Source organism: Dama dama, chromosome 4 (assembly GCF_033118175.1).
Source record: "Dama dama isolate Ldn47 chromosome 4, ASM3311817v1, whole genome shotgun sequence".
NCBI classification, from domain to species: Eukaryota; Metazoa; Chordata; class Mammalia; order Artiodactyla; family Cervidae; genus Dama; species Dama dama.
This window is the reverse complement of record NC_083684.1, coordinates 65115241-65122496: the sequence shown is the minus strand read 5'-3', so window position 1 is coordinate 65122496 and position 7256 is coordinate 65115241.

Sequence of the window (7256 nt, the reverse complement as noted above, 5' to 3'; positions counted from 1 at the left end):
CCCGGCCACTGCGACCCCTCGCCGCCCCCGTTCAGCAGGAAGAAGCCAGAGAGAACCGGCACCCCTTGTCCTATAACTAAAAGGCCGGGATGAAAGGTCTGGGCATGCCCCGGGAAAGTGCTGCAAGGCAAATTCCGGAGGCTGGCTAAACTTCCAGGGGCTGGCCCCCTGCAGCCTGGTCCAATCAGGCACCAACACAGAGCCCTCGGACACTGACCACCGGTGTAGCCCGCGCTTTCTTCCTTATATGAAAAGACCTGGCCTGGATGCCTGCCCGGACTATAAAACCCCTCCCCACCCCTCATACCTTGCAGACTCCCTTTGTCTCCTCACTCACCAGCCCCCGGGAGTTCTGCCCGAGAGCGACGCTTAATAAAAGGCCTTTACCACCGGTCCTTAGGGGCGGCTTTTTTCCTCCCGCAGCGTTTTTCCTAACAAAAATAATTATATTTTTAAATTGTCTATCTAAAATAATCTCTTAGGATGGGTAACTTAAACTCCTAAAATTGTACTAAACTAAATAATAAAAGTTTATTAAATAGCTAGATCATTTCCAAATAAAGTAAGATTTTAAAACATTAATTACTGAACACTAACTTCCTCTTACAAAAAGTTTCTCTTACAGGAAAACTAAGGAGATTTTAGACTATCAATAAATATATATCAATATAAATATTTATATAATAAAACAAATATATATAATAAATATATTCACCAATCTATAAAATGCTAATATATAACACTTCATAATTGCTAAATTGCTAATATAACACTTCATAGTTGCTAAAAAAAGATGTATGCTTTTAATAAAAAGATATAAGAAATGGCAAATAAGATGATGAATACAAATATATAAAAAAGGTTTATGACAAATGAAAGAGAATTTTATGGCAAATGGATGTAACTCACTGCCCTGAACTTTCTTCCTCTTCCTTCTTACATGTCTCGATCGATACAAATTCTTCTTTTATATGGGCCACACCTCTCTGAGGTGAAACTACGGGACAAGTTATAACCCACCTGTGAGCTTACGTTGCAATAATGAGAACACCTAATACTATAAAAACAGATTATGGCCTATATTTCTAAGTAGCTCAAACAATTTTTACATCCATTCTCTATTAAACAGATTACAGATATTCCTTATAATCCACAAACACAAGACATAGTTAAACAAAGACATCACTCACTGAAACTACAAATAAAAAATTAAATAAGGGGGAAAACACAGGAACACTTTTATCTTCCTTATCCAGCAGACTTTACTAGATTCCAACGCAATATATTCTTTAAGCCTATAACTATTGTTATATAGCTTTATTTGTTTTAAATTTTCTAAACTTACTGCAAGGAGATATCTTGACAAGAGCAAAAAAACATTTTGAGGAATTGAAGGACTCTTCTCTTCCTCTGCCCATATGGTACCAAGAAAGGTTGAATAAACAATGGAAATCTGGGAAATTAATCTTACAGGGAAAGGGGTCTGCTTGTATTTCCACAGATGGATTCAACGAACTCACATGGCTTCCTCTTCGGAACATCCAACCCAAGGGGGCCCCTGGTCTTCAAGATAGAAGCGAGACAACAAACACTCCAGCAGGAAGAAATTCCAATATGGGCCATGGTGGCTCTAAAGATCTCCAGAAAGCACTGCCCTCAGCGGCATCAAACTTATGATCTCCCCTCTTGAAGACAAATAAAAACCCATTACTAAACAAGGTGAACATCTGCTTTCTCAACAGAGAATGCCTTGGAGTCCTGAAAATATTTTTGTTGCCCTGCTTGCTTTGGCCTCACCCCCTCATTCGCCCCCAACCCCCGCCACCCCTCCCCGCTCAAGCTGAACTAATTAATCACACTTACTGAGCTTACATACCCAACACCCCTTTACTTCAGGTCATAGAATGGACAGAGAGAGGACCAATTAACCAATGACTGCATAATATTAACCAATGACTCCATATATATGCCGTCTCCCTGGAGCCTTAAAGGGCCCTCACACCCTGAAGAAGAAGGGAAACTAATTAATATCTCTCTAGGTTATGAAGTCCTTCCTTTGTGTATGGGCCCAGCAAAATTATGCATAAACATTAGCCGACAAACTTGGGCTTTTGCCCTGCTTCCAAAAGAGGACTTTACGACGTTGCTTAAATTATTTACTGCCCTTTCTTTGTCCGTGAACCATGTTTATACTACTGAAACTTTAGGGAAAGAGTTAGGGAACGAACAAAGAACACGATGCAGAGTGTTTACTAATAAGAACTTTCAATTTGCTCTGGTTCATTGGAACAAATGTCAGGCTAAATCAGGAAAATTAATGTCTGTGGCTAATCATACAATTGTCGATTGGGGACCCCATGGTATGTGGTTATGTAACTGCTCAGATGATATTAACAGCACTGTGTGTGATTGTGCTACTCAAGTACCAAAGGTTACTAACACTGCAATGGAACATCACCATGACAAAGGACTTCTTGGGTGGCTTGACGGTGGAATGGCACCCCCTCGTCCTCCAATTGTCCTCGATAAACAGATTGGGCCTGAACAATGGGACATCTGGAAACTTGCTGTGAGCTCCGAAGAACTTGGGACTTGGACTGGACATTTCACAGGGACCAATCGTAGTCATAGAAACTATTTCTTTCGTTATAATCAATCATATGTCTTACAAGCCTGTGTTCCCCTCCCTTGTATTCTAGCTATAGGAAGTTTACAATTCAGTAAGACTTTACATTCTGCAACTTGTATAAATTGCAAATTATATACTTGTCTTAACTCTTCTACTTCCTTAAGAAATGAATCCCTTCTGAGTCTTCGATCTCCACGTAGTCTGTGGTTACCAATTAACCTCCAGTGGCCCTGGGAAGAAGGTCCCATAGCTGGACTTGCTTCCCGGATACTTACTAAACTGCTCCGGCGATCTAAACGATTCATCGGATGGCTGATTCTTGGCATTCTGGGATTAATAGCTATTTGCACCACTGCTGCCGTCACTGGCATTGCTTTACAGACCTCAGTTCAAACACATAACTTGATCCAAAATTGGACTAAAGATGCTCATACTATGTGGGCCACTCAGGCTCAGAGAGATGAGGATATTCAAGATGAAATACAGGAACTAAAAACAGCCATCAAATGGGTTGGAGATCAATCAATAGATGTACAACAACAGGTGATGCTAAAATGTGATTGGAATTCTACTCAATTTTCTGTTACTCCTGTTCAAGTCAATAATAGTACCTACAACTGGGAACAAATAAAATTTCATTTACAAAACATACATGATAATGCCTCTCTGAATGTACAAGTATTACAAAAAGACATCTTTGAAACCTTTTCTAAAAATCTGCCCTCTTCCACTAATTTGGAAACTTTAGCTGAATAACTAGCTTATCTGGGCTGGAGCCACACGGATAGTTTCAAAGCATTACTCACAACATCAGGTCTGGAACTGTAGTTTTGGTGACTGTCTTGACAATTATATTTCTCGTTGACCGTTGCCTTCATGCAAAAATTAAAACTAAACAAACTCAAATGGTCAGAGCCATTTTTACAAATATTGTAAATAAACAAGGGGGAATTGTCAGGGAATGTTTAACAGGAGGATTCCTATGTGCTGCTTCTCAGAAATCCTCTGTTCCTTAGCAGTTTCTCTTGTCAGAAACCAGTGGAACGGCACCCGCTCCCAGGACTGAGGTCATTGGATGAGACAGGCTTGAATCTCCTTCAGTAAACATTCTCCTTACAAAACTGCTTAGTCTCCATCCTCTTTCTTGAGATATGGATTGTCTCCTGACCTTGTGATCATTATTAATCCCTTGGTAACGGTTGCTATATGTTTGGTTTTCTGATCTTTATCATTATCGAAAGAAATTTCTTGTACAACAGCTTATATATACAACAGAAAGATCATTAAAGCACCTTTGCTCCATCAGAGCTTGGGTTCCCCTGTCTTTCTTTCTTTCTCTCTCTTTCACTTTCTTATCGTTGACTCCAGACTGCCAGGTTCTGGTCCATTAAAGGACCCCGACAGATTCCAACGCAATATATTCTTTAATCCTATAACTATTGTTAATACAGCTTTGTTTTAAAATTTTTAAACTTACTGCAAAGGGATATTTTGATAAAAGCAGAAAAAGATTTTGAAGCATTGAAGGATACCCTCCTTCCTCTGCCCATCTGTTATCAAGACGGGTTCACTCAACAATGGAAATCTGGAAAATTAATATTACAAGGAAAGGGGTATGCTTGTATTTCTCCAGATGGAACCAATGAAATCAGTTGGCTCCCTCTTCGGAAGATCCGCCCCAGGGGAGCTACTGGCATTCAAGATAGAGAAGAAATGGCAAAATCCCCAGGAAGAGGAGTTTCTAGTACAAGCAATGGTGACCTTAAACATTTACAACAAACGCCGCACTCGACATCATCGACCTTATGATCTCCCCGCTTTGGGACAGATAAAAACCCTTACTAATCAAGCTGAAAACCTGGTTTCTCAACAGGGAATGCCTTGGAATCCAGAAAAGATTTTTGTCACTATGCTTGCTTTTGCTTCCCCCGTGCAGGCTGACTTGATTAATCACACTTACTGGGCTTATATACCTAACCCCCCTTTATGGCAGGTTGCAGAACGGACAGATATAGGATCGGTTGGATCCAGTAATGACTCAGTGCATATGCCTCCTCCTTGGAGCTTGGAGGGGCCCTCTCATCCTAAGGAAGAAGGAAGATTAATTAACATTTCTCTAGGCTATGAAATCCTTCCTATATGCATGGGCCAAGCAGAATTATGTATTAATGTTAGTCAACAAACGTGGGCTTTCATCCTGCCTCCAAAAAAGAACTTCTGCACATTGTTTAGACTGTTCATTGCCCTGTCCTTTTATGAGAACCAAGTCAATAGTACCAATATTCTAGGAAAAGGACAAAAGTTGGAATGTAAGAGGTTTACTTATAAGGATTTTAAATATACTCCTGTGTATTGAGATAAATGTCAAGCTAACATGGAAATTAATGTTTGTGGACAATTACACCATTGTTGATTGGGGAACCCATGGTATGTGGTTGTCTAACTGCTCAGATGATATTAACAACACTATATGTGATTATGCTACTCAAGTAGCATAGAAGATTACTAATATTATGATGGAACATTACCATGACAAAGGACTTCTTGGCTGGCTTGACGGTGGAATGGCACCCCCTCACCTCGAATCATCCTCAATAAACGGATTGGGCCTGAACAATGGGACATCTGGAAACTTGCCGTGAGCGCCAAAGAACTTGGAACTTGGACTGGCTATTTCATGGGGACCAGCCGTAGTCATAGTAGCTATTCCTTTCATTATAATCATTCGTATCTCATACAAGCTTGTGTTCCCCTTCCTTTTGTTATAGCCATAGGGAACTTACAATTTAATAAGACTTTATGTTCTGTGGCTTGTATAGACTACAAATGGTATACTTGTCTTAATTCTTCTATTTCTCTAAAAATACAAATCCCTTTGGATTCTTCGATCTCGACATAGTCTGTGGTTGCCAGTAGATCGCCAATAACCCTGGAAAGACGGTCCCATGGCAAGACTTGCCTCCCAGTTACTCACTAAATTACTCTGATGATCTAAGCGATTCACTGGAAGGTTGATTCTTGGCATTTCGGGGTTAATAGCCATCGCAGCCATTGCTTTACAAACTTCAATTCAAACACAAAACTTTATTCACAATTTGACTAAAGATGCTCATACTATATGGGTCACTCAGGTACAGGTAGATGAATAAGTTGAAGACAAAATTCAGGAATTAAAAACAGCCATCCAATGGGTTGGAGATCAATTAATAGATTTACAAAAACAAGTATTATTAAATTGTGATTGGAATTCACATCAATTTTGCATCACTCCTCTTCGGTTCAACCACAGTGCTTACAAGTGGGAACAAATCAAATTTCATTTACGAGATATACAGAATAATGCTTCCTTAAATGTACAATTGTTGCAAAAGGAAATCCTTGAAACCTTCTCTAAGAGTCTACTCTCTTCCAACAATTTGGAAACCTTAGCTGAACAGCTTGCTGCTCAATTTTCTGGGTTAGACCCTCGAGGATGGTTTCAAGGCATTACACATAGCACTGGATCTGGAACTATAACGCTGATAATTATCCTGGTGATTATATTGGTAATGTACTGGTGCCTTTCAACTAAAATTGTTCAAACTACACAAACTCAATTCGTCAGGGCCTTTTTCACAAAAGTGTCTACAGTCATCCCCAATGATGAAAAAATAAAAAAGGGGGAACTGTCAGGGGACGTTCAACTTTAAGGGACCCAATATGCTATTTTCTTCTTCTGTGGGCCAATTTCTCAAGGACTCTCTATTCCTTATCAGTTCCTGGAAAACAGGAAAGAGCAGAGCTGCACGCAGTTCTCAGGACTGAGATCACGAGATAAGGCACCTCCTTGGATTCCTTTCAGAGACTCCCTTCAGTGAACTTTCACTTAAAGGTAATCTATTGAGTTATGCCCCTCTTACTCAGGATATGGAATGCTTTCTGGCGAAGATTATTTACTTGGCTTTGTTTCTGCTCAATTTTTTTACTGCCTAAAGCTGCCTTGTATGAAGATATATAAACATGTGGTTCTGCAAATAAAGCACCCTTGTTTCACTCGAGACTTGGGTCCCCTGCGTCCTTCTTCTCATCGACTCCAGTCCCCAGGTCCCGGTCTACAAGGACTGTGACAGCTCTATCTTCAATTTCCACAGATAAGAGTAACTCTTCTTTGATCATACATACAACAGTTATTTCTATCCAATGGAGAACATGACCCTTTTCCTATGCATTGTTCCTAGCACACCATCAGTCCCTGGTCACTGTCCCTCTCCTCCTACGAAAAGCCCAATCCTTTTAACATCTTGCCTACTCTTCTCAAGGTCAGTTGGTAGAATATTATGTTTTCTAACAGGCTGGACTATGTACGGAAGGGCTTCCTGATCCTACTGACCATGATGAGTCATATCTTAGGTTTACATTATTTTCCACCCTCGCTGTTGCTAATTCACACACACTACTGAATTTTGTAATTCAGGCTGTGTGTTTTTCCAGGAAACAAGGATGTGAATGAATCTTATCTGATGAAATCGGCTCCTTCATCTCACTGATTCCTTCCCAGAGACCATCATGAAACGTGTGTAGCAAATCCATTTGATCAATGTATTACCAAAGCCAAGCTCTTAGAGCTCATCACACAACAGGCCAATAA